Source organism: Trichechus manatus, unplaced genomic scaffold (genome assembly GCF_000243295.1).
Source record: "Trichechus manatus latirostris isolate Lorelei unplaced genomic scaffold, TriManLat1.0 scaffold00121, whole genome shotgun sequence".
In the NCBI taxonomy this organism is placed as follows: domain Eukaryota; kingdom Metazoa; phylum Chordata; class Mammalia; order Sirenia; family Trichechidae; genus Trichechus; species Trichechus manatus.
Window position 1 is genome coordinate 8064517 of NW_004444057.1, and position 26926 is coordinate 8091442.

Below are 26926 nucleotides of genomic sequence, written 5' to 3' on the forward strand. Positions count from 1 at the left end.
TCACACTACCTACTCAATATTTTCTTTCAAATATCTAAGAGACATAGGAAAATTAGCAAGTCCAAAACTAAAGTGCTGCATTTCCTCCACCACACTTTTTTTTAAAGCTCTTTTCCATCTAAGGAAATGGAAATACCAGTGTTCAAGTAAAAGTCTTCTAAATCATCCTTGACTCCTTTCTTCTCACATTCCAGAATCAATCTGTCAGAAAGTCCTTTAAGCTATACATTCAAAATATATCTTGAATCTTCTCATTTCTCAGAACATCTCACCACCTCACTTTGATTATTGTAATAGCTTTCTAACTGGTCTGTCTGCTTCCACCTTAGTACCCCCAGAGTATGTTCTCAGCATAATTATCTTTTAACCTTACATCAGATCATATCACACCTCTGCTCATTACGCTTCAATGGTTCCCAGAGTAAATGCCCATACTTACAATGACCAAAAAAAAAAAGTTGCTGTGGAGTTGATTCTGACTCATGGCTACCCCATGTGTGTCACAGTACAACAGGGCTTCATAGAGTTTTCAATGGTTGAGTTTTCATAAGTAGATCACCAGGCCTTTCTTCTTCTTTTTTTAATTGCACTTTAAGTGAAAGTTTACAATTCAAGTTAGTCTCTCATACAAAAATTTATACATACGTTGTTATGTGACCCTAGCTGCTCTCCCTATACTGTGACAGCACACTCCTCCTTTCCACCTGTGATCTCCTGTGTCCATTCAACCAGGTCCTGACTCTCTCTGCCTTCTCATCTCACCTCCGGACAGGAGCTGCCCATTTAGTTTTATGTATCTACTTGAGCTAAGAAACACACTCTTCACGAGCATCATTTTATGTCCCATAGTCCAGTCTAATCTTTCTCTGAAGAGCTGGCCTCGGGAATGGTTTTAGTTCTGGGTTGACAGAGAGTCTGGGGGCCATGTCTTCCAGGGTCTCTCAAGTCTCAGTCAAACCATTAAGCCTGGTCTTTTTACTAGAATTTGAATTCTGCACCCTACTTTTTCCCCTGCTCCATCAGGGACTGTCTGTTGTGTTCCCTGTCAGAGCGGTCATTGGTGGTAGTCAGGCACCACCTAGTTCTTCTGGTCTCAGGCTGATGAAGTCTCTAGTTTATGTGGCCCTTTCTGTCTCTTGGGCTAATACTTTCTTTGGGTCTTTGGTGTTATTCATTCTGCTTTGCTCCAGGTGGATTGGGACCAATTGATGTATCTTAGATGGCCGCTCACTAGCTTTTAAGACCTCAGACACCACTCACCAAAGTGGGATTCAGAACATTTTCTTAATAAACTTTGTTATGCCAATTGACATAGATGTCCCCCAAAACCATGGTCCCCAGATCCCAGCCCCAGTTACTCTGTCCCTCAAAGTGTTTGGTTGTATTCAGGAAACTTCTTAGCTTTGGTTTAGTCCAGTTGTGCTGACTTCCCCTGTAGTATGTGTTGTCCTTCCCTTCACCTGAGATAATTCTTGTCTACTATCTAGTTAGTGAATACCCCTCTCCCTCCCTCCCCACGCTTGTAACCATCAAAGAATGTTTTCTTCTGTGTTTAAAACTTTTCTTGAGTTCTTATATAGTGGTCTTATGCAATATTTGTCCTTTTGCGACTGACTAAATTCAGTCAGCATAATGCCTTCCATATTCCTTCAGGCCTTTCTTCTGAGGTACCCCTGAATGGACTTGAACCTGCAACCTTTCAGGTAGCAGCCAAGCACGTTAATCATTTGCACCACCCAGAAACTCCACAATGACCTAGAGACCCTTCAAATTTTGTACCTGTACACCATCCTTTCTTCTCTGATCTTACTTCTAGATACTCTGCAACCACACTGACCTTCTTGCTTCTTTCTCGAACCTGGATACATTCATGCCTCAAGCATTTGCATTTGCTGATTCCTCTGCCTGGATGCCATTTCCTGAGATGGACAAGACTCCCTCCCCACTTTCAGGTTTTTGTTCATGAGCCACCTACTCAGCGGTGTCTTCCACTGCAATAAATTTGCAGCCCACTTTCCACACCAGGAACTCACTCTCTCCTTTCTTTCTTTTTTTCTGTAGTATTTATAACCATCTAACATACTATATCCTTGGAAGAAAGGCCTGGTGATTTACTTCTGAACGATCACAGCCATTGAAAACTATGAAACACAGTTCCACTCTGAAACAAATGGGATCACGAGTAGGAACTGACTCAACAGCAACTAGTTTTGCTTTGTGACATACTGTATATTTTACTTTTCTGTTTGTTTTGTCTTCTCCCACTAGAAAGTAATATCCGTGAAGACAGGGATGTTTGCCTATCTTGTTTAGTATTTATTGCACCTAGAACAGTGTCTGGCACGTAGTAAGTGTTCAATAAATCATTGCTTAATGAATTCCTTTGGTACTTCACCAATCAAAAATGGGCAGGTATTATTACCTCTCTGTAGCACAGCAGCTCAATGTTTTGCCAAGGCTGAGTTCATGCTAACACGCCACTCTTTGGAAGGAGTTTTTCCCCTCCTGCATTGAGACTAGGCTATGACCAGACAGGAATACCTGAGTTCAAAGCCCATGGCAACCACAGGAAAGAGTCCAAAAAAAAAAAAAAAAGGAAGAAAATGGCAAGAAGAGGAAACATGCAAACACCGAGGAAAACCCTTGCCTGCTCTTTCCACTTTCTATGCAGGCAATGCACTCCAGACGCTACTGGGTCAGTCTGCAATCTATTTCTAGCAGAGCTTTCTTTCAGTTTAGTAGCCAAGTGTAATATGAATAAAAGGAATAAGACAGGTTATTCAGTTTCTAATTGCTACTTGCACAACTTTTCCTAATTGCATGTTCCGTACATAATTTGTGCCAAAATGAACATTCTTCTAATGATGTTGGCAAGACAGTTTGTCAAACACTGACACCTAGTGAATGTTACTATACAGACCTTGTTCTGGGCTCTGTTTCAGGTCCAAGAAATTCCACAGACATTCAATTTAGGAGGCAGTCAAATCTCATTCACCTACTTTTAGTATTAGACTTGGCAGCGTTTGACTCCAGTGTGGTGCTCCCTCTCGTTACTGGGCCCCTGCGCATAAGTGAGTGTATGCCCTTGGAATGCTGGCGAAAATTTTAATCTAAGGAAAACAACTAGGCGGGAAGGACTCCTGCAAAATTAGCAAGAGAGCCTCTCAAGTCAAATACAAATTTTTAATTTTATTTTACCACCATGGAGTATTGTCAGCACGGCACTCTGCTTGTTCAATGCCAAGATAATGAGAGCTCAGTCTTCAGCTTGCAGGGGTCCCAGGCAGGGTGGCTGCGCTGGCTCTGAGATTAAGAGGATCCAAAAATCTGAGACTGGCACTTCAGAGGTAATCAAAGCTAACAGGTATGATATAACTGAGGGATTTTTGACCCATAGAGAGACAAAGGCTTTTGTGTGGTATGGTGGAACCTAATGGAACTTGGGATCACACAAAATAGGAAACAATGTGAGCGCCACTATAGAGTGACATTTCACCTATTTACTGAGCATCACTGAGATTTTGTTTACTGTGCTATAAAAAGGAGAAATCACCATGGCCCACTGTTGTGAAGAGTGTTAAATGAGATGGGTGTGGAGAAAGCCTAACACAACGCAGTGTCCTGAACTTTTCTTTCTGCTCCCTCAGGACCACACAGCAGAGGGCAGGACCAGGCGGAAAATGCAGGGAACTCATGGCAACCTTATATATAACAGAATGAAACCTTGCCCAGCCCTGCATCATCCTCACGATTGCCACCATGTACAAGTCCATCATTGTCACTATTGTGTCAGTCCATCTCACTGAGGGCCTTCCTCGCCCTTGCTTGTTCTCTACTTCGCCAAACATTATATCTTCCTCCAGCAATTGATCCCTCCTGAAGATATGCCCAAAACAAGTGAAGCAGATAATATTTTGTTGTGATGCATAAGGTTTTCATTAGCTAATTTTTGGAAGTAGATTGCCAGGAATTTTCTTCTGGAACCAGATTACTTAAGGTTGAAAATCTCGCTCCAGCTTTCATTGACCATATGGCTTAGATTTCTCTGCCTTATTATCCCATCTGTCAAATGGAGACATAAACAATGCTTAACTCAGTAAATGAGTTAAAATATATAATGTGCTTAGCTAATAATAATACTACCATAGCATAAAGAAAATCAGTGCGTAGGTTATGTGTGCAATGCTCCCTAGAGAAGACAGGCACAATGGAATACCAACGCTAGGCTTGTTTGTTTATTTGGTTTTGTTCCGGTGTGGCAGAGTTTAGATTTATGTTACTGTCTAGTTCTTTGCTAAGTCTAACTGTTTGAAGTCCCATCTTACTCTTAGATATATAGCAGCAACCCTATATGGGCCTCTGCAGAAACTGACACTTGATTCTACTTGGCTCTTGCTATTCCTGCCCCGCCGTCCAGCCCTTCCCCTTCTTTCCACTTCCCTCCCTTCCTCCCCTTCTCTCTGTCCTCCTCCTTTCTTCTCCTCCTCCTCTTCTCCCTCTCTCTCTCTGATGGAAAGTTAGATTTTTCCTTCCACAACACTCTTCATATTCCCCCACCTATAGCCCTTCTTTGTTCTGTGATCTGCAGGATATAGTCTGTGTGTGTGTTCTCTCATTTCTTTGGTAACACAAAGTGAGGAAATGTTTGCCAAAGCAAGGTCCTGTCTTCTTCATTCAAGATTGGTCTTAGATGGCAATAAACTCCACAGTGGCTACCTGAGTTTCCTCATAGTTATCCAAACAGCTAACCACAAAATTGGAAATCTGATCTTGTTCAAATGTGGTGAAACTGGGAGTGCCTAGAGAGACAAAAGCAAAGTCATCGCATTGATCCCTTGGGCCTTTGCCAAGCCAACACTCCTGTGCTTCTATGGTTAGTGTTTCATAATGCACAGTAGACAGTTTTCTTAGCATGTTACATGCATCTTTACAGGAAAGTACCACTGACACTTCCAGTCTTAGAAGCCAAAATCCTTATTCTTCTAGGTGCTTTGGCTCTAAATCCTAGACCATTTCCCTTATTGTCTTTTATTATTATTAGGAAATATTTCAGTCATATTAAACACTGAAAAGGGTAATATCATGTACCCACCACCTATCTTAAGCGGAAAAAAATACAGCAAAAGTCCCGTATGTATCCCTCAATAATCTCATTTTCCTCCCTAACTCCCCTCCCATTCATACATTACATAGTAACAACTACTTTAAATTTAGTATATAGCAGTTATATGATGTTGTTGCTGTTAAGTGCCATGGAGTTAGTTCTGACTCAGAGACCCTATGTACAACAGAACGAAACACTGCCCAGTCCTGCAACATCCTCATAATCCTTGCTATGTTTGAGCCCATTGTTACAGCCACTGTGTCAATCCATCTCATTGAAGGTCTTCTTTCTCACTAACCCTCTCTCTACTTTATCAAGCATGATGTCCTTCTTCAGGGACTGGTCCCACCCAATAACATGTCCAGAGTATGTGAGGTGAAGTCTTACCACCCTCAACTCCAAGGAGCTCTCTGGCTGTACTTCCTCCAAGACAGACCTGTTTGTTCTTCTGATAGTCTGTGGTATATTCAATATTCTTCACTAACACATAATTCACATGCATCAATTCTTCTTCAGTCCTCCTTTTTTCATTGTCCAGCTTATGCATGCATATTATATGATTGAAAAGACTATGGCTTGGATCAGGCACACCTTAGTCCTCAAAGTTACACCTTTGCTTTCTGACTTTAAAGAGGTCTTTTGCACCAGATTTGCCCAACACAATGCGTCTTTTGATTTCTTTTTTTGTTTGTTTGTTTTTTATTGTACTTTAGATGAAGGTTTACAGAACAAACTAGTTTCTCATTAAACAGTTAGTACACATATTGTTTTCTGAGCTTGGTTAACAACCCCATGACATTGTAACACTCTGTCTTCTCAACCTTGGGTTCCCTAATACCGGCTGTCTTAGTTATCTAGCACTGCTATAACAGAGATATCACAAGTGGATGGCTTTAAAGGGAAGTTTATTCTCTCACAGTCCAGTAGGCTACAAGTCCAAATTCAGGCCGTCAGCTCCAGGGGAACACTTTCTCTGTCAGCTTTGGAGGAAGGTCTGTGTCATCAATCTTCCCTTGGTCTGGGAGTTTCTCTGCACAGGAACTTCAGGTCCAAAGGACGTGCTCTGCTCCTGGCACTGCTTTCTCGGTGGTATGAGGTTCCTGTGTGTCTCTGCTCGCTTCTCTCTTTTATATCTCAAAAGAGATTGGATTGAGACACTAGCCAATCTTGTAGACCTCATCAGTATAAGCTCATCATAGTGACAGAGTTTACAACACATAAGGAGATCACATATAACCTCACCATAGCAATACAGTGTACAACACATAAGGAAATCACATCAGATTACACAAATCATACAATACTGGGAATCATGACCTAGCTAAGCTGACAGATATTTTTGGGGGACACAATTCAATCCATGACACTCCACCCTTTGGCCCCCAAAAATTCATGTCCTTGCAACAAACAAAACATATTCATCTCATCATGTCACAGCAAAAGTCTTAACTCAAAACCCAAAATCAAAAATTCCTCTTCATCTGTGAAATCTAGAATACAAGTTATCTGCTTCCACAGGTATAATGGCAGAACAGGCACAAGCTAGAAATTTCCATTACAAATGGGAGAAACTGGAAGAGAAGAAGGGATAACAGGCACCAAGCAAGTCAGCAGAACACATTACATTAGCCCTCAAGGCTTTGAAAATAAACCTCTGTTCTCCGAGACAATTTACACAATAGCCCTGCCCTACAAACTCTAGGTATTGGCCACAGTCTCTGGATTCTGAGTGGAAGCCCCTTGGCCCTGGGCTTCAGCTCCACCTTCCTGGCCCACTGGGACAGCAACTCTGCTCCTTCAGCTTTAGGCGCACCATTCTTCTAGTCCATCGGAGTGACAATTCCACCCTTAGAAACACCAGAGGCCACAGCTCCATGCTTTGAAACCCCAGAGGTCCTGGCCATACCTTTTGAGACTGAGGCAGCTTGGCTTCTTGTGTTCCTTGTCTCTTCAGCTTCTGTTTCCTGTGGCCTCTTGGCCCTCAGGCCTCACGCCTGCATCTGCCCTGCTGGGGCAAATGTTCCAAAGCTCAGTAGCTCCACTGGGAAGTGCCTGGAGGCACCCTGCTCTGCCAGAAAGCCTCCTGCACACAGGCACTCAGCTCCCTTGCTCTGTGAGTCAGCAAGCCTAACTCTGATAAGTGCACAGAGGCACCCCACTTGGCCAGGAAGCCTCCAGCGCACAGGCAGCTCTCTAGCTCTATGGGTCGGCTCCAGTGCTGTCTCATGCTGGTCTTCTGGTTCTGTCTACTGCTGCTGGTTCTCTGTCACTGCCCCTTCTCTGCTGCTGCTGGTCCTCTGCTGCTGCCACACCTCTATCCATTCACAGTTTCAAAACTGCTTCCACATTTTAGGTATCTGTTAGAGCAGCACCCCACTCCCAGTACAAAATTCTGTCTTCGTCATCTAGTGCTGCTATAACAGAGATACCACAAGTGGATGGCTTTAACAAAGGGAAGTTTATTCTCTCACAGTCCAGTAGGCTACAAGTCCAAATTCAGGGCATCAGCTCCACGGGAACACTTTCTCTCTAGGCTTTGGAGGAAGGTCCATGTCATCAATCTTCCCTTGGTCTGGGAGTTTCTCTGCACAGGAACCTCAGGTCCAAAGGACGCGCTCTGCTCCCCTGTCTTGGTCATCTAGTGCTGGTATAACAGAGATACCACAAGTGGATGGCTTTAACAAAAGCAAGTTTTTTCTCTCATAGTCCAGTAGGCTACAAGTCCAAATTCAGGGTGTCAGCTCCAGGAGAAGTCTTTCTCTCTGTCGGCTCTGGAGGAAGGTCCTTGTAATGCATCAGTCTTCCTTTCGTCTGGGAGCATCTCAGCACAGGAACCTCAGGTCCAAAGGACATGCTCTGCTCCCGGCACTGCTTTCTTGGTGGTATGAGGTTCCCGTCTGTTTCTGCTTGCCTCTCTCTTTTATATCTCAAAAGAGATTGGATTAAGACACTATCCAATCGTGTAGACCTCATCAGTATAACCTCATCTTAGTGATAGTTTACAACACATAAGGAAATCACATCAGATTACACAACCATATAATACTGGGAATCATGACCAAGCCAAGTTGACAGATACTTTTGGGGGACACAATTCAACCCATGACACCAGCTTTCCTGTCCCCTCCTGCCTTCTAGTCCTTGTCCCTGGGCTGTTGTGCCCCTTTAGTCTCATTTTGTTTTATGGGCCTGTCTAATCTTTGGCTGAAGGGTGAACCTCAGGAGTGACTTCATTACTGAGCTGTAGAGGTGTCCGGGGGCCATACTCTCAGGGTTTCTCCAGTCTCTTTCAGGCTAGTAAGTCTGGTCTTTTTGTGTGAGTTAGAATTTTGTTCTACATTTTTCTCCAGCTCTGTCTGGGACCTTCTATTGTGATTCCTGTCAGAGCAGTCAGTGGTTGTAGCCAGGCACCATCTAGTTGTACTGGACTCAGTCTGGTGGACGCCGTGGTAGCTGTGGTCCATTAGTCCTTTGGACTAATCTTTTCCTTGTATCCTGTTCTCTTCATTATTCCTTGCTCCCGAAGGGGTGAGACCAGTGGAGTACCTTAGTTGGCTGCTCACAGGCTTTTGAGACCCCAGACACTACTTACCAAAGTAGAATGTGGAACACTGTCTTATAAACTGTGTTATGCCAATTGAGCTAGATGTTCCCCCTGACCATGGTCCCCACAGCCCTCCACCCAACAATTCAGTCCCTCAGGGAGTTTGGATGTGTCTATGGAGCTTCCATGACTTTGCCTTGGGAAAGTTGTGCTGGCTTCCCCAGTATCGTGTACTGTCTTACCCTTCACCAAAGTTACACTTTTCTATTGTCTATTTAGTGTTTTTCCATCCCCACCCCTCCCCTCCCTCGTAACCATCAAAGGTTGTTTCTTTTTGTGTGTAAACCTTTTCATGATTTTTTATGGTAGTGGTCTCATACAATATTTGTCCTTTTGTGATTGACTTATTTCACTCAGCTAATGCCATCCAGATTCATCCATGTTATGAGGTGCTTCATAGATTCATCATTGTTCTTTATCATTGTATAATACTCCATTGTGTGTATGTACCATAGTTTGTTTAGCCATTCATCTGTTGATGGGAATCTAGGTTGTTTCCATCTTTTCACTATTGTGAACAATGCTGCAATGAACATGGTTATGAATCTGTCAATTGGTGTGATGACTCTTATTTCTCTAAGATATATTCCTAGGAGTGGGATAGCTGGATCATTTGATATTTCTATTTCTAGCTTTCTAAGGAAGCACCTTATCATTTTCCAAAATGGTTGTATCATTTTTCATTCCCACCAGCAATGCATAAGAATTCTCACCTCCCCTCAGCCTCTCCAGCATTTGTTATTTCCAGTTTTTTTGATTTGTGCCAGTAATGTCAGATGAGATGGTATCTCATTGTGGTTTTAATTTGCATTTCTCTAATGGCTAGTGACTGCGAGCATGTCCTCATCTGTCTGCTGGCCGCTTGAATATCTTCTTTGGTGAAGTGTCTGTTGATTTCTTTTGCCCATTTTTAATTGGATTATTTGTATTTTTGTTGTAGAGGTTTGAATTTTCTTGTAGATTTTAGAGATTAGAACTTTGATTTGTAAGAGCCAAAATTTTTTTCCCAATCTATAGGTTCTCTTTTTACTCTTTTGATGAAGTCTTTTGATGAGCATAAGTGTTTAATTTGTAGAAGATCCCAGTTATCCAGCTTATCTTCTGGGTGTTGTTGGTTATGGTTTGTATCCTGTTAATGCCGTATATTAGGGCCTCTAGCATTGATCCTGTTTCTTCTTCTATGAACTTTATATTTTTGGCTTTATGTTTAGGTCTTTGATCCAATTTGAATTAGTTTTTGTATATGGTGTGATGTATGAGTCCTGTTTCATTTTTTTGCACATGAACATCCAGTTTTGCCAGCACCATTTGTTAAAAAGACTGTCATTTCCCCATCTGATGGACTTTGGGCCCTTGTCCAAGATCAGGTGACCATAGGCATATGGATTTACATCTGGGTTCTCAATTCTGTTCCACTGGTCAATGTATCTGTCGTTGTACCAGTAGGAGACTGTTTTGACTACCACGGATGTATAGTAGGTTCTGAGGTCAGGTAGTGCAAGTCCTCGTACTTTATTCTTCTTTTTCGATAGTGCTTTACTTATCTGGGGCTTCTTTCCTTTCCATATAAAGTTAATTATTAGTTTTTCCATCTCTTTAAAGAATGTCATTGGTATTTGGATCGGGATTGCTTTGTATTTATAAATTGCTTTGGACAGAATTGTCATTTTTGCAATGTTGAGTTTACCTATCCATGAACATGGTATGTTCTTCCATTTATGTAGATCTTTTGTGGTTTCTTGCAGTAGTGTTTTGTAGTTTTCTTTGTATAGTTCTTTTATATCCCTAGTTAGATTTATTCCCAAGTTTTTTTTTTAGGGGCTATTATAAATGGTATTGTTTTCCTGATTCCCTTTTTGCCATTCTCTGTATTGGTGTATAGGAATCCAACCAATTTTTGTATGTTTATCTTCTACTCTGCTACTCTGCTGAATCTTTGTATTAGTTACTGTAGTTTTCTTGTGGAGTCTTTTGCTTTCCTATGTATAGTATCATATCATCTGCAAATAGGGACAGTTTAACTTCTTCATTACCAGTTTGGATGCCATGTTTTTCTTTTTCTTGCCTTATTGCTCTAGCTAGGACTTCCAGCACTATGTTAAATAGGAGTGGTGATAAAGGACATCCTTGTCTTGTTCCTGTTCTCAAGGGGAATGTTTTCAGCCTCTCTCCATTAAAAATATGTTGACTGTTGGTTTTGCATAGATGCCCTTTATTATGTTGAGAAATTTCCCTTCTGTACTTATTTTATTGAGAGTTCTTATCAGGAATGAGTGTTGGACTTTGTGGAATGCCTTTTCTGAGTCAATTGAGATGATCACGTGATTCTTTTCTTTCCTTTTATTTATGTGGTGGATTACGTTGATTGATTTTCTAATGTTGGACCGTCTTGCATACCTGGTATGAATCCTACTTGGTCATGGTGTATTATGTTTTCTTGATATGATACTGAATTCTATTGGCTAGAGTTTTGTTGAGAATTTTTACATCTATATTCATGAGAGATATTGGTCTGTAATTTTCATTTTTTGTGGTGTCTTTGCCTGGTTTTGGTATCAGGGTTATGCTGACTTCACAGAATGAACTCAGAGTATGTCTTCCTTTTCTATGTTCTGAAATAGTTTGAGTAGTACTGGTGTAAGCTCTTCTCTGAATGTTAGGTAAAGTTCTCCAGTGAAGCTATGTGGGCTAGGGTTTTTTTTTGTTGGAGGTTTTTCTTTTTTTTTATTACCTTTTCAATTTCTTCTCTTGTTATGAGTCTGTTCAGATTTTCAACATTTTGTGTTAGTTTGGTAGGTAGTGTGTTTCTAGAAATTTGTCCACTTCCTCTAGGTTTTCAAATTTGTTGGAGTATAGTTTTTCATGATACTCTGTTATGATCCTTTTTATTTCAGTTGAGTCTGTTGTAATGTCCTCCATTTCATTTCTTATTTGGGTTATTTGCATCCTTTCCTATTTGTCTTTTGTCATTTTGGTCGGTGGTTTGTGGATTTTGTTGATCCTTTCAAAAAACCCACTTTTGTTTTTTTTTGATTTTTTCTATTGTTTTTCTATTCTCTATTTCATTTTTTCTGCTCTAATTTTTAATATTTCCTTTCTTCTGATGGTTGTGGGCTTTTTTTTTTTTTTTGCTGTTCCCTTTCTATTGTTCGAGTTGTGTAGTTAATGTTTTGATTTTTTCCCTTCTTTTTTGATTTGTGCATCTATTGCTATAATTGTCCTCTAAGGACTACCTTTGCTGTGTCCCAAAAGTTTTGGTATGGTGTGTTTTCATTCTCATTTGATTCTAGGAATTTTTTGATTCCATCTCTGATTTCTTCTATTACTCAGTGGTTTTCAAGCAGGGTGTTATTCAATTTCCATGTAATTGATTTTTTTTTCCTTGCTCTTCCTGTTGTTAATTTCTACCTTGATGGCATTGTGGTCAGAGAATATACTTTTTATTATCTCAGTGTTTTGGATTTTGTTGAGGGTTGCTCTGTGGCCTAAGATTTGGTCTATTCTGGAGAACGTTCCATGTGCATTGGAAAATAATGTGTAATTTGCAGCTGTTGGGTGGAGTGTTCTAAATATGTCTGTGAGGTCAAGTTTGCTGATTTTGCCCTTTAGGTCTTCCGTATCTTTGTTGAGTTTCTTTCTAGATGTTCTGTCCCTTACCAAAAGTGGTGTGTTGAAATCTCCTACTATTATTGTGGAACTGTCAATTTCTCCTTTCAGTTCTGTTAGAGTTTGTTTTATGTATTTTAGAGCCCTCTCATTGGGTGCGTAGGTGTTTAGTATTGTTATGTCTTCATGCTGGATCATCCCCTTAATCATTATATAGTGTTCTTCTTTGTCTTTTATGGTTTATTTTGTTTTAAAGTCTATTTTATCTGAGATTAGTATTGCCACTCCTGCTCTTTTTTGGTAGCTGTTTGCTTGATATATTTTTTTCCCATCCTTAGATTTTTAATAAATTTGAATCTTTGTTTATAAGATGTGTCTCTTATAGACAGTATATTGATAGATCCTGTTTTTTTATCCATTCTGTCACTCTCTGTCTCTTTATGGGTACATTTAGGCCATTTACATTCAGTGTAATTATTGATAGACATGAGTTTATTGCTGTCATTTTGTAGTGCTTTTTTTTGTAGTGCTGACATTTTCTTTGTTCCTCATACTCTCGTGTGCTGAATTCCTTTTGTTTGTGGATTTTTTTTGTTTTTGTAGATTTTGTTTTTACTGAGACTTTATGTTTTTCTTCCTTATTTTGATGAGTAGGTTTGTTAATTTTCTTTGTGGTTACTTTGAAATTTACCCTTATCTTCCTAGGTTTGAACCAGTCTATTATTACTTAGTATTGCCTTGGCTTCCTCTCCATTAAAAAGTTCTATACCTACACCATTTCTTCCCTCTTTTATTGTTATGACATTGTTATCATTTACAGATTAACCTCTCTTGTTCCCTGTTCTAATTCTTTCGGTTTTGGATAGTCCTTGAGAATTCATTTCCTAGGTTGGTATCTGGCTAGCATAATCTTGCGCCCTTGATTCAGATTGTTGTCTGATGTTGTTTTTTCTCAGACCAAAGGAGTCCCTTTAATAATTTTTAAGTTTGGTTTGGTTTTTACATAGTCTCTTAACTTCTGTTTATCTTGAAATGTCCTAATATCACCATCATTTTTGAATGAGTGTTTTGCAGGATATATTCTTGGTTGGCGATCTTTTTATTTCAAGTTTTTGTATTTTCATCCCATTGCCTTCTTGCCTGCATGGTTTCTGTCAAAGAATCTGAGCTTAGTCTTATCGTTTTTCCTCTGTATGTGACTTTTTGTTTTTTTCCAGCTGCTCTCAGGATTCTTTCCTTGTCTTTGGTTTTAGTGAGTGTGATTATGATATGCCTTGGTGATTTTCTTTTGAGATCTATCCTATATGGGGTTCGTTAAGCTTCTTGAATGATCAACTTTTCATCTGTCATGATATTAGGGAAGTTTTCTCTCAGCAATTCTTCAATGATCCTCATTGTGTTTTCCATTTTCTCCCCCTGTTCTGAAACTCTGATAACACAAATTTTTGCTTTTCATTGTATCCCATATAATTCTCAGAGTTTCTTCATTTTTCCTTTGTTTTTTTTTAATCTGAGTTTTCCTCAGAGTTGTATCCAAGTGTTTCTCTTCAATTTCACTGATTCTGTCTTCCATCATTTCAAACCTGCTCCTCAGCCCTTCTATGACACTGTCCATTTCTGAAATCTTGATGTTTATCTTTTGGATTTCTAATTGTTGTTTTTGTATGATTTCTAGTTGTGAATTTATTTTGACGTTTTGTTCCTGTATTATTTTCCTGAATTCTTCCATTTTTTGGTCTGTATTTTCCATGAATTTGTCTGTTTTTTCCTCATTTTTGTCTGCTTTTTGCTTCAGCTCTTGGTTAGCTCTGAATATTAGAGTTTTGAATTTCTTATTAGGTAGTTCTAGTGCCTTTTCTTCTACTGGAAAGTCATCTGGTGTTTTATTTTTTTATGCCTACTGGAACCATCCTGTCCTGTTTTTTTTTTATTATATGTTTTGATATTCTCTGCTGTCTTCGGGACATTAAGTTGTTATTTTCATCATTTACTGATTGTAGATTTGTTTGTTTTATCTTGCTTTTTTGTTTTATTTTGTTATGTCTGAGGAGGCAGGCTGTGCATTCTTTGTTGTTTGCTCATTGGTGGGCATGATACTTTTCACCTCTTTCTCCAATGGGCAGGGCCAGTCAGTCAGCTATGGTGCAGCAGGGCAGGTTCAGCTGTTGTTCTGTCTCCTGCTGGGAGCTCCTTGAAGCTGCTTTCCCTTACTCCCTGTCTGTCTCCAATATGGGTGGGGGAATTCAAGTGGCATGGACCCTGTATGTCCCCCGAAAGTTGAGCAACTGCAGCCAGCTATGAAGTGGCAGAGGTTGAGCAGGGGGGAGACTGATGGGTGGTGGGAAATTGTATACTGCCAGTTGCTGGGTGCTCTGTCTCTTGCTGGGAGCTTTGTGAAGCTGCTTTTCTGTACTCCCTGCCCACTGATCTCTGACAGGAGTCCAAGATGGCAAATCCATTCTGTGTTAGCTGATAGGGGACCTCTGCACATATCTCTCCACACTCTCTGTTCTCTGTCAGTTTCTTATTCCATTTAGCGCTTGGCTGAGTTCTTTATCTCTTCATTTGACACTTAAGATTTCAGGATTGACGTTTGTCTCTGTTTTGCTTAGTGTCATGGATTGAATTGTGTCCCCAAAAAATATCTGTCAACTGGCTAAGTCAAGATCCCCAGTATTGTATGATTGTGTAATCTGATGTGATTTCCTTATGTGTTGTAAACTCTTTCACTATGATGAGGTTATACTGATGAAGTTTAGATAGTGTCTTAATCCAATATCTTTTGAGATATAAAAGAGAGAAGTGAGCAGAGACACAAGAAAACCTCATACTACCGAGAAAGCAGTGCTGAGAGCAGAACGTGTCCTTTGGAACTGAGGTTCCTGCGCTGAGATGCTCCTAGAAAAAGGGAAGACTGATGCATCACAAGGACCTTTCTCCAGAGCTGACAGAGGGAGAAAGCCTTCTCCTGGAGCTGATGCCCTGAATTTGGACCTGTAGCCTACTGGACTGTGAGAGAACAAACTTGTCTTTGTTTAAGCCATCCACTTGTGGTATTTCTATTAGAGCAGCACTAGATGACTAAGACACTTAGTTTATTGGACCTTTTCTGTGGAGGGACAGCATGGTGCTTCTGTCTATAGTGCCATGTTGGCTCTGCCTCCGTCTTTTGATTTCTTGACTGCTGCTTCCATGGGTGTTGATTGTGGATCCAAGCAAAATGAAATCCTTGACAACTTCAGTATTTTCTCTGTTAATCATGATGTTGTTTATTGATCTAATCATGAGGATTTTTGTTTTCTTTATGTTGAGATGTAATCCTTACTGAAGGCTGTAGCTTTGATTTCATCAGTAAGTCCTTCATGTCCTCTTCACTTTCAGCAAGCGAGATTGTGTCATCTGCATACTGCAGGTTGTTAATGAGTCTTCCTCTAATCCTTATGCCCCATTCTTCTTCATATAGTCCAGCTTCTTAGATGATTTGCTCAGCATACAGATTAACTATGTATGGTGACAGGATACAACCCTGGTGCACACCTTTTTCAATTTTAAACCACATAATGTCCCCGTGTTCTGTTCAAAGAACTGTCTCTTGGTCTATGTCCAGGTTCCTCATGAGTACAATTAAGTGTCCTGGAATTCACATGATGGTATACTTTGGAAGGCATTTAGATTTGTAACTCTTACCAGGGCATAGGAGACAAATAGTGAGACTGTGCAAGGTGGGAGAACCAACTAAAATGCCTGGATAAAACCAAGACATCAAAGAGCTACACCTGGGGTTAAAGAAGAGCCTGAGGAGGCAGAGAGGGAATCATCTACCAGTTTATGGTAGTGTTCATTTGATTCAAAATCTGCTTGAAGATACACCTCTGGTTAAAATTTACAAATTTACATAGGAAAATTTATTTCTCTATAGAGCCCAGGTCAAAAGAGCAAGATTTCTCTGGTTGTTTCCATAAACTGGTAAATGATTCCCTTTCACATTTTTTGTATTTTTTCCCAGGGAGCTACCCTAATTTTTTGAGAGCTCTTCTATGGAGTTAAAACTATATTTGTTACATTTTATCCAACATTTATAGATGTTTTATATCAGAAAGTTTTTCAGGTTATTTGAAATGCAATTTTGCCCAAAACAGTCATTTCACAAGTTATTTTACTTTTAGAACATTTAAGCTTTTATTCTACTGCAATGTGTTACTGAGATAAATAAGTAAAAAACAAAACAAAACAAAACAAACAAAAAAAAAAAACAGAAAAGTCTGAGGCTTTATTATTGGATAGAGAGTTCTTCTTTTCATTTAGTCATATTTGATTGCTAGGGTAGTTGTATTGTATGAATATAACAGGATTATAGGAATCTCAAGAAAATCCAAGATGGAAAATAAAATGGAGAATGACCTCAAAAGAGTGGAAGTGGTATCAGGGCAGCTACATAGTATCTTGTTCATGGCTTCTCTTCTTTTTTCTCTTTATCGATTATCCCATTACTTTCACTTTCTTATGGTAGCTATTCAGCTTGTTGTAACCCATTTGAGCCAGTCAAGTCCTCTTTACCTCCTATTTTGGGGTCTGCTCTTCCAAATAAGTGCCTTAGGCTCTTGGCTTCCCAATTCCAAATTTCCAAGAAAGGAGTCCGATTTGCTGATGATTTTTGAGTCCAATTACCTGAGGTATATATTTTCATTAACTGATAATGAATGCATGAGAGAGTTCCACTTTCTTCATAGTAATGTAAGGAGCTCTGTGGACCTGCTTCCAGGCAAAACTAGTGAAAATTAGAATTCAGTACCTCCTCCACCCCATGTCAGTGTCATGGAAACTGCACTACAGACAGTTGCAGTCAAGAACACAGGACTCTCTCTCTCCAGCTCCCTGTTGGAGGATTATGGCATCTTCCTGGAAGGGGCAGGGCATCAGCATTTCTCATTCTCCCCCTAGCTGCCTGTTGCAGAGGCTAAATTCTAGGCAAGAGTATTGGAGAGGTGGGGACTCCTTTCCTCCAGCCATCCCCCAATTGTGGGACAGAGGCTCTAACTTGGGCATGCTGGGATGAGAATACTGGCACCTGATTGCCCTTGCCCTGAATTGTAGAGCAGAGGATTCACACCAGGAGAAGCAAGCTGAGAATACCTGAGATTCCTCCTGCCCTGCCCCCCCCCACTTCGTGTCCAACTCCTAAAGCAGGGGAGTCATTCAGAGAGAAGTACACCACTGTCCCCACCTCCAGCACCAGAGCCAAATGGCTAAGCCACATTTTGCCCAGAGAGAGAGAGAGACAAGCCATAAAAGAGAGATCTCAAAGTTCTTTCCAAAGGAACTGACTTCATTTGCAACAGATTGTGTGGAAGATCAATGTTGCTCTCTCTCAAAACAATGGAGGTTATGATGAAAAACAATTAAGAGCATACTGTGGATTTATTAGAGATATAAGCTAAACCACAGTCCAGTTGGTTTACCAGAGAGAACCAGGGAAAGAGATCACTAAGAAGAACCTCCTTGAGGTCAGAACAAATCTAAACACTGACCTTAAAAACTATCCTTCAATAAGAACCTAAATTTAATTGGGTCAGTCTGTTAAACAAATTATGACCCGGGGAATTGTTGAAAACAATAGAGCAATCAGCTGGCAATTAGTGATGCTTACCAGCTGGATGTGATCAGGAAAAGAGAAAAAGAGAGCCCTGCTAGAATCATTGTCATCCCAGGTGTCTGTGCCCCTGAGGAGAAGCAGAGTTTTCATATTGTGAGGGAGAAATAGATTTCACTAAACTAATCCAGTATAATAGATTTCACTAAACAAGTAAACAACAACAAGCCCTGGAGTTGGAAGATAGGGAACCAGTATCCAGAATTGCTAGAATATATTATCTAAAACATTCAGTTTCCAACAAAAAATAACAAGCCATTAAAAAAAGGAAAGTCTGACCCATACAAAGATAAAATATCAGGCAACTAGATTTTAGATTTTATGGATAAAGATTTCAAAGTAGCCGTTATAAATATATTTAAAGAACTGAGGAAATCATGCCTAAAGAAGTAAATGAAGGGAAGGTATGATGACAAGACCCCATCAGATAGAAAATATCAATAGATAGAATTATAAACAAGAACAAAATGGAAATTCTAGACTTGAGAAGTACAATAACTAAATTGAAAAATTCACTAGAGGGGAAAAACAGTAGATTTGAACTGGTGGAAGAACAAATTAGTGAACTTGAAAATAGATTGATAGAGATTATGATTGATAGCCAAGGAATAGAGATTAGAAAAATGAAGAGATGAAGAAAAATATGAGACACCATTAAGCACACCAACATATGTGTAATAGGAGTACCAAAAGAAGAGGAGAGAAAGGAACAGAAAACATTCAAAGAAATAATGGCTAACAACTTCTCAAATTTGATGAAAAACATTAATCTACACATCCCAGAAGCTCAACAAACTCCAGTTATCTAGGCTAAGTGTGGAGTTCATGTGGGTATAAAACTAGGCCACTGCTTTCCAGTAGCTATTAGAGGATGTGTAGAAAAGCCAAGCAATGACCAATATCTCTAGTAGAATCACTAAACAATCAACTCTTAATTTTTGTTTTGGCTACTAAAAATGTTTTTAGTTCCCATCACAATGAATTTCCCATTAATGAGAATTCTGAGGTTCTACAAGATCCTAAAGTACCTTCATAGTCAAAGATTAAAAATAATCAGCAATGATTTAATGATTAAGTATATTTTATTTTGTTTTAATTCCATCTTCTTATAAATATCAACTTTATTGACTTAAAATATTAACCCATGCCACATAATAGAGTACCTACTGTAGAGGACAGTTTCTAGAGTGTACTTTACACATAAACAATTATGTTTGAGGGGTCTTGAAAGTTCTCCTTCCCCAAATGTGCTTTACCTAAGATTTATTCTTTTTACTTAAAGCTCTCCTCCCTTGTAAATCAAATGGAAAAAGGATACCACAGGTAGTCCCCAACTTAGGACATATTCTAGTTACAAGTAACTGCACTTACAACTGTTCTTTTCTTTTTTCGTACATTTTATTGTTAGTAATAACTACTACATACAATGTTGCAATGTATAATTTGCTGATGTTATCATTCTCAGCTGTTCATTCACAGAAGTTCAATTTTATCCCAGAAGGGCACACATACTGCCTTGAAAAGAGCATTCCTTTCAAGATTCTGCTCCTACTTGATAATGCCCAAGGATATCCTCCTCACATGTTGTCATTGTTGTTGTGTGCCACTGAGTCAATTCTGACTCGTTGCGACCCTATAGGATAGAGTAGAACTGCTCCATAGGGTTTCCAAGGATCAGCTGATGGATTTGAACCGCCAACTTTTTGGTTAGCAGCCTAAGCAATAAACCACTATACCATCAGGCCTTCCCCTCCTCACACAGATTATCTAAATCAAGATGTGAAAGTAGTGTATCTACCTCCCAATATGACAGCTGTGATTCAGCCTATGGCTCAAAGTGCAATGGCCACCTTCAAGGCATACTACCCACAGACTACATTTACTCAGCAATAGCTGCAGCAGATGGAGGTATGGTAATATTATGTGATTTCTGGAAGAATTACAGTATTCTTCAGTGTGTCTGGAACACTGCATCTTCCTGGGAGGAAGTTATGGGAAAATGCATGTAGGGGATATGGAAAAAAATTGCTGAGTTATGTGAACACGCTCCAAGCATTTGATCAGGATAGTGTGATGGACGTGATCTGTGGAAAAATCATTCATATAGCAAGAGCGCTGAGTTTAGAACTTAATATAGCTGATGTGGAACAACTTATAGATCATGAAGACGGGGAATTGACAGACACATCAGGACTTAATGGATTTTGAAGAGGAAAGAAATGCTGAAGAAGAAGAAAATAATGAGAAGATGAAGGAGAGAAGTTGTCAAAAAATTTTACAGTGAAGTGATTAGCTGGAGTTTTTTCTAACCTAAATTAGAGGCTTCAGTTGCTCCAGAACATAGACCCAAATGCTGATCCCTTTGCTAAAGTCAATAGACAGATTTGGGAAGCAGTGAGATGTTACTGCAAAATATATGAAGAAAAAAAGAAAAGGATCATACAGACAAGTCTCATTAATTTTCTGACTAGAAACGCCATCTCCATTTCTAGGAATAATCCATATGGTCCAGAACCTTCCACAAGTGGAGCTATACCACAACTGACAAAATGCCAATGTCGTCCAACTCTTTCTCATCATTGGAGTAAATTTTTATGATTTCTGTATTTTTTATGTATGTATTATTAAAATATATCTGTAAGTTTTTACGTAATGTTTCTTTTATGGATTGAATTATGTCCCCAAAAAATATGTGTTATAAATTCTAACCTCTATGTCAATGGTTATAAAATCCCATTTGGGAATAGGTTTTCTTTGTTATGTTAATGAGGCAAGATTAGTGTAGGGTGTATCTTGAGTCAATCTCTTTTGGATATAAAAGATTAAACGAGTGAGCAAAGCAGAGATGGGGGAAGAGAGATGCCTAGTTACGTGAAGATCGCCCAGGAGCAGAAGCTCAAAGATACAAGGACCTTCCTCCAGAGCCTATGGAGAGAGAAAGCCTTCCCTAGAGTCGGCATCCTGAATTTGGACTTCTAGCCTGTGCGAAAATAAATTTGTTTGTTAAAGCCACCCACTTGTGGTATTTCTGTTATAGCAGCACTAGATAACTAAGACAATTTCCAACCACCAAAGACAAATAAAGACTGAATTTATAAATATAGTGATAATAAAAGGCAATAATAATGAAAACTAAAAAAAAATTAGGTATCCAACATACATCAGAACCAGCTTACGACAGAGTTGTTGCAATGAAACCTCACTGTAAGTCAGGGACTACCTATATTTAAAGATGGATCAATCTTTTACATGAATTGGAATGAGCTAATGTTATATTTTTCTAAGGCAAGGCAGAGAAACTAGAAGGACACAAGATACCTGGGAGTCACCATGATTGGAAGAAGACACAGCTTGGGCGATGCCTCAGGGTGTAAGACTCAACTTGAATACATTTAGACCTTATTTATATTCTACTCATGAAGGAAGTTTTTAAGGGCTAATTACTTTTTTTTTTAGACAAAATAATTTAAATTTGCTAAAATCATTTGTCTCTGCTTTAGTCCACAATTCTTTTTAAATGACTGCAATTTGAAGTAATGCCAGAAAACCCTATAAAGAAAAAATTGTGTTCTTTAGTGATTAATATGAGTATGAAGTTACATCATAATTACAGAACAAATGTCAGTTCTGAGACTTTCTGGTTGAGAGGAAAACAATAATAGTGTTATTTACAGAGAGGACTAAGTGCTTAAATTTTAATGAATTAAATTATCTACATTCTCTTATGGATTAAAAAATTAAGATAAAATTAAGAAGGAAAGAGTCCTAAATCATGGAGATGTGTACTCCTTATTAACAAGTCTGTAATTCAAGTGGCCTCAAGAATGATCTAGCATGAGGCAGGCCACAAGATACCATCCGCCACCTTGCTTTAATCAAGTGCTATGGCTAAAACAACTTCATAATTAAGGTCGCTCTTTGGGTTAATCTCCGTGTCCCTGGCCTCTAGGAAGCAATAAGTGTGGTTTAAAGAAAAAAAAAGACTGTATATTGTTTTTTAGTATTTTGTAAAGTCCATTCGAAAAAATATTTGTATCGGAATAAAACTGCTGGGTTGGTTAAAATAACAGTTTGATTATTGTTTGTTTGTTCTAAATATTTCTTTTGGCCGAAACTACAGACAGAAGGGGCACCCATCAAAGAGCTGGTGGTAGGAAGGATCAGGAAGGCTAATTACTGAGCCCAGACTTGAAGGACAAACAGAAGACAAGATGAACTCATCATGAGGTGGGGAGAATAGTCCAAGTAAAAGAACAGCATGCACAGCGTCCAGGGGTAAAAGTGAGCATGATACATGCTCATGATACATGATACCTACGAATATGTTAGGTTTGTTGAAGGGAAAAATGTGAAGGGGGAAGGAGGTAGAAAAGTTCAACTATTAAGAGATATGACTGGAGAACTCATCAAGCTGTAGAAGCCTGGAAGCACAGGATCAAGCAGATGCTCTCATAATCTAGCAAGAGCTGACAGTGGCATCAACTAAAGTAGAACTCCTGGGGTTGATGAGAAGAGGAGGAATCTTAAAAATATTAACAACAGCTAAAATCAAGAGCATATGATGTCTTTCGTGGATTTGGAGGAAAAAGATTGGAGTCAAGAATTTGTGTCCTGTTGTCTGATCTTTTAAGCAGTATGGAGCTAGTTTTGCCATTCCCTGAGATGAGACTGCAAATGGAGAAGAGTGTTTAGCACATATAGTCAAGAGCAAAAGATAGGTGGATGCAGAGGCCAGCAGTACTGACGATTCTACAAATTTCAGTTTTGTTATTACAGGCAGAACCTTTGGGGAATCTTTTCCCGTTTCTGGTCTCCTTTGTGCAGACCTGAACCCTCACCTCTAAGCTTTAATTGAAAACTTTTATATGAGAACATCAGAAACACTCACGTTTGCTACTAGAAAAAGTCACACACTCAGTTGATTAAGACTGTCCACCACTGAGACATTGCCCGAGCAGTTGTGGCCACAACAAAGCTCTTTACCTGAACTACCCAGATAATCAAATGTAAGATAGTGAGAATCATTTTTTTGTTATTCAGGTAATTTCCTCAAATCCTCCCTTTGTTTGGTGCATGTCATCAGAGTGAGGCTTAAACAATTTTAAAGAAAAAAAAAAGGATGTTTCAAATCAATCTCCTTTAATTTTAAATGAAAAGAGTGTTTCCTTAGTGACTATAGTTAGAACATGTTTTAGGTCTTTAGTCACGTCCAAGAACATCCAACAACACTGACTAAGATCCAGAAAAAAATTTTTTTTTACATACCCTTGATGGTAAGTTAATTCGATCTTCATAAGAACTGCCTTGGCTGTTGTTAGAGTGTGAGTTAAAATATCTGAAGTTTGAGAGGAAACAGATCATCCCGGGAAATCATTTCAGATGACAAGGGAACTGTAACATTAGCATTCAAACCACATCAATCATAAGGGTGGAGAGCTACTACTAAGTACCATATGAAAATAGTTGGGTAGTTTCCAAAGGCAGGGAGAAAATCTACAGGAAGTACAGTAATGTTTAGTTTTAGGGGCGGGGCTCTTTCTTTCAAAACATTTGAACAGCTTTAAAAAGATACATTGCCTTATATGTTATATTGACTGATTTTTTTTTTTTTTTTTTTTAACACTAGCTAAGAACAGCACCATGGAGAAAAGATCTGGGTTGTCTTTGGTTGCTAGTGGAAACCTACAATGTTTGAATAAGAGACATACATGATATTTCTTCCTCCAAAAATTATCATCTGCCAGTCTATTTTATGTAAATGAAATTTCACAATTAGACTATTCTCAGGAGGGAAAACAATTTGTGATGTTTATAAATCATCTGATAATATCCTTTACATGTAATAGCAGTGGGGAGAAGGTGAAGGAAGATTGAGACCAGGGAGGTGGAAGAGGTGAACGGGGTATCTACAGAACCACAGGAGATCCTGAGATACCATGAGAAATATCTGGGAGTTGGGGTAAATGCAGTTGAAAAGCAGGTTGGAAGAATACATTAAAAAATAAAAACTTTGCAGACTTCATAGTTTTCACGAAGCTAGGCCTGGGGTCAACAAGTTATAAAAGAATGAAAGAGAGTGGAGTGACTTGACTACATGTCTGATCATTACTGATTTTCCAGTGATATGTATTTACATGCAGGCATCCATTTATATATATATTTATTTACAAAAAAATATAATCCATCTCTATATGTACACATCCTCCATGCGTCTGTCAGTTTGTCCTATGGTGGGGGCTTGAATGTTGCTGTGATGCTGGAAGCTATGCCACCGGTATTCAAATAACAGCAGGGTCACCCATGGCAGACAGGTTTCAACTGAGCTTCCAGACTAAGACAGACTAAGAAGAAGGACCCAGCAGTCTACTTCTGAAAAGAACTAGCCAGTGAAAACCTTATGAATAGCAGTGGAACATTGTCTGATACAGTTCCGGAAGATGAGGCCCTCAGATTGGAAGACACTCAAAACACTACTGGGGAAGAGCCGCCTCCTCAAAGTAGAGATGACCTTAGTAACATGGATGGAGTCAAGCTTTCAGGACCTTCATTTGTTGATGTGGCAAGACTCAGAATGAGAAGAAATAGCTGCAAACATCCATTAATAATCAGAACGCGGAATGTACGAGGTATGAATCTAGGAAAATGGGAAATCTTCAGAAATTAAATGGAACACATAAACATCGATATCTTAGGCATTAGTGAGCTGGAATGGACTGGTATTGTCCATTTTGAATTGGACGATCATATAGTCTACTATGCCAGGAATGGCATCTTGAAGAGGAATGGCATTGCGTTCATCATCAAAAAGAACATTTCAAGATCGATCCTGAAGTACAATGCTGTCAGTGATAGGATAATATCCATATGCCTACAAGGAAGATCAGTTCATACGACTAATATTCAAATTTACACACCAAGCACTGAGGCCAAAGATGAAGAAATTGAAGATTTTTACCGACATCTGCATTCTGAAATTGATGGAATATGCAATCGGGATGCATTGATAATTACTGGTGATTGGAATGCGAAAGTTGGAAACAAAGAAGAAGGAGCGGTAGTTGGAGAATACAAACTTGGTGATAGAAACCATGCAGGAGATCACATGATAGAATTTTGCAAGACCAATGACTTCTTCATTGCAAACATCCTTTTTCACCAACGTAAATGGTGACTATGCACAAGGACCTTGCCAGATGGAATAAACAGGAGTCAAATCGACTACATCTGTGGAAAGAGATGATGGAAAAGCTCAATATCATCAGTCAGAACAAGGCCAGGGACAGACTGTGCAACAGACCATCAATTGCTCCTATGCAAGTTGAAGCTGAAGAAAATTAGAACAAGTCCACGAGAGCCAAAGTGCGACCTTGAGTATATCCCACCTGAATTTAGAGACCATCTCAGGAATAGATTTCAGGTGTTGAAAACTAATGACCAAAGACCAGACAAGTTGTGAAATGACATCAAGAACATTGTACATGAAGAAAGCAAGACATTAAAAAGACAGGAAAGAAAGAAAAGACCAAAATGGATGCCTGAAGAGACTTCTGAAACTTGCTCTTGAACATTGAATAGCTAAAGCAAAAGGAAGAAATAATGAAATAAAAGAGCTGAACAGAAGATTTCAAAGGGTGGCTAGAAAAGACAAAGTAAAGTATTATAATGACAGGTGCAAAGACCTAGAGTTAGAAAACCAAAAAAGGAGAACACAGTCGGTATTTCTCAAGCTGAAAGAACTGAAGAAGAATTCAAGCCTTGAGTTGCAATATTGAAGGATTCTACAGGGAAAATATTAAACGATGCAGGAAGCATGAAAAGAAGATGGAAGGAATACACAGAGTCACTATACCAAAAAGAATTGGTCAACGTTCAACCATTTCAAGAGGTAATATATGATCATGAACCCATGGTACTGAAGGAAGATGTCCAAGCTGCACTAAAGACGTTGTTGAAAAACAAGGCTCCAGGAATTTACTGAATACCAACTGAGATGTTTCAACAAACTGATGCAGCCCTGGAACTGCTCATTCATCTATGCCAAGAAATTTGGAAGACAGCTACCAGGCTAACCAAGTAAAAGAGATCCATATTTCTGCCTATTCCCAAGAAAGGTGATCCAACCAAATGCAAAAATTATCAAACAATATCATTAATATCACACTCAAGTAAAATTTTGCTGAAGATCGTTCAAAAGTGGCTGCAGCAACATATTGACAGGAAGGAAACTGCCAGAAATTCAAGCTGGATTCAGAAAAGGACATGGAACTACGGATATCATTGCTGAGGTCAGATGGGTCCTTGCTGAAAGCAGAGAATACCAGAAAGATGTCTACCTGTGTTTTATTGACTATGCAAAGGGATTCAACTGTGTGGATCACAACAAATTATGGATAACATTGAGAAGAATGGAAATTCCAAAACACTTAATTGTGCTCATGAGGAACCTGTACATAGACCAAGAGGCAGTGGTTTGAACAGAACAAGGGGACACTGCGTGCTTTAAAGTTAGGAAAGTTGTGTGTCAGGGTTGTATCCTTTCATCATACTTATTCAATCTATATGCTGAGCAAATAATCCAAGAAGCTGAACTATATGAAGAAGAACCCAGCATCAGGAATGGAAGAAGACTCATTAACAACCTGCGATATGCAGATGACACAACCTTGCTTGCTGGATCAACAATCAACCCATGGAAGCAGCTGTTAAGAAGTCAAAAGGTGCATTGTACTGGGCAAATCTGCTGCAAAAGACCTCTTTAAAGGGTTAAAAAGCAAAGATGTCACCTTGAAGACTAAGGTGTGCCTGACCCAAGCCATGTAGTTTTCAATTGCTTCATATGCATGCAAAAGCTGGATGATGAATAAGGAAGATGGAAGAAGAATCGATGCCTTTGAATTGTGGTGTTGGGGAAGAATATTGAATATACCATGGACTGCCAAAAGAAGGATCAAATCTGTCTTGG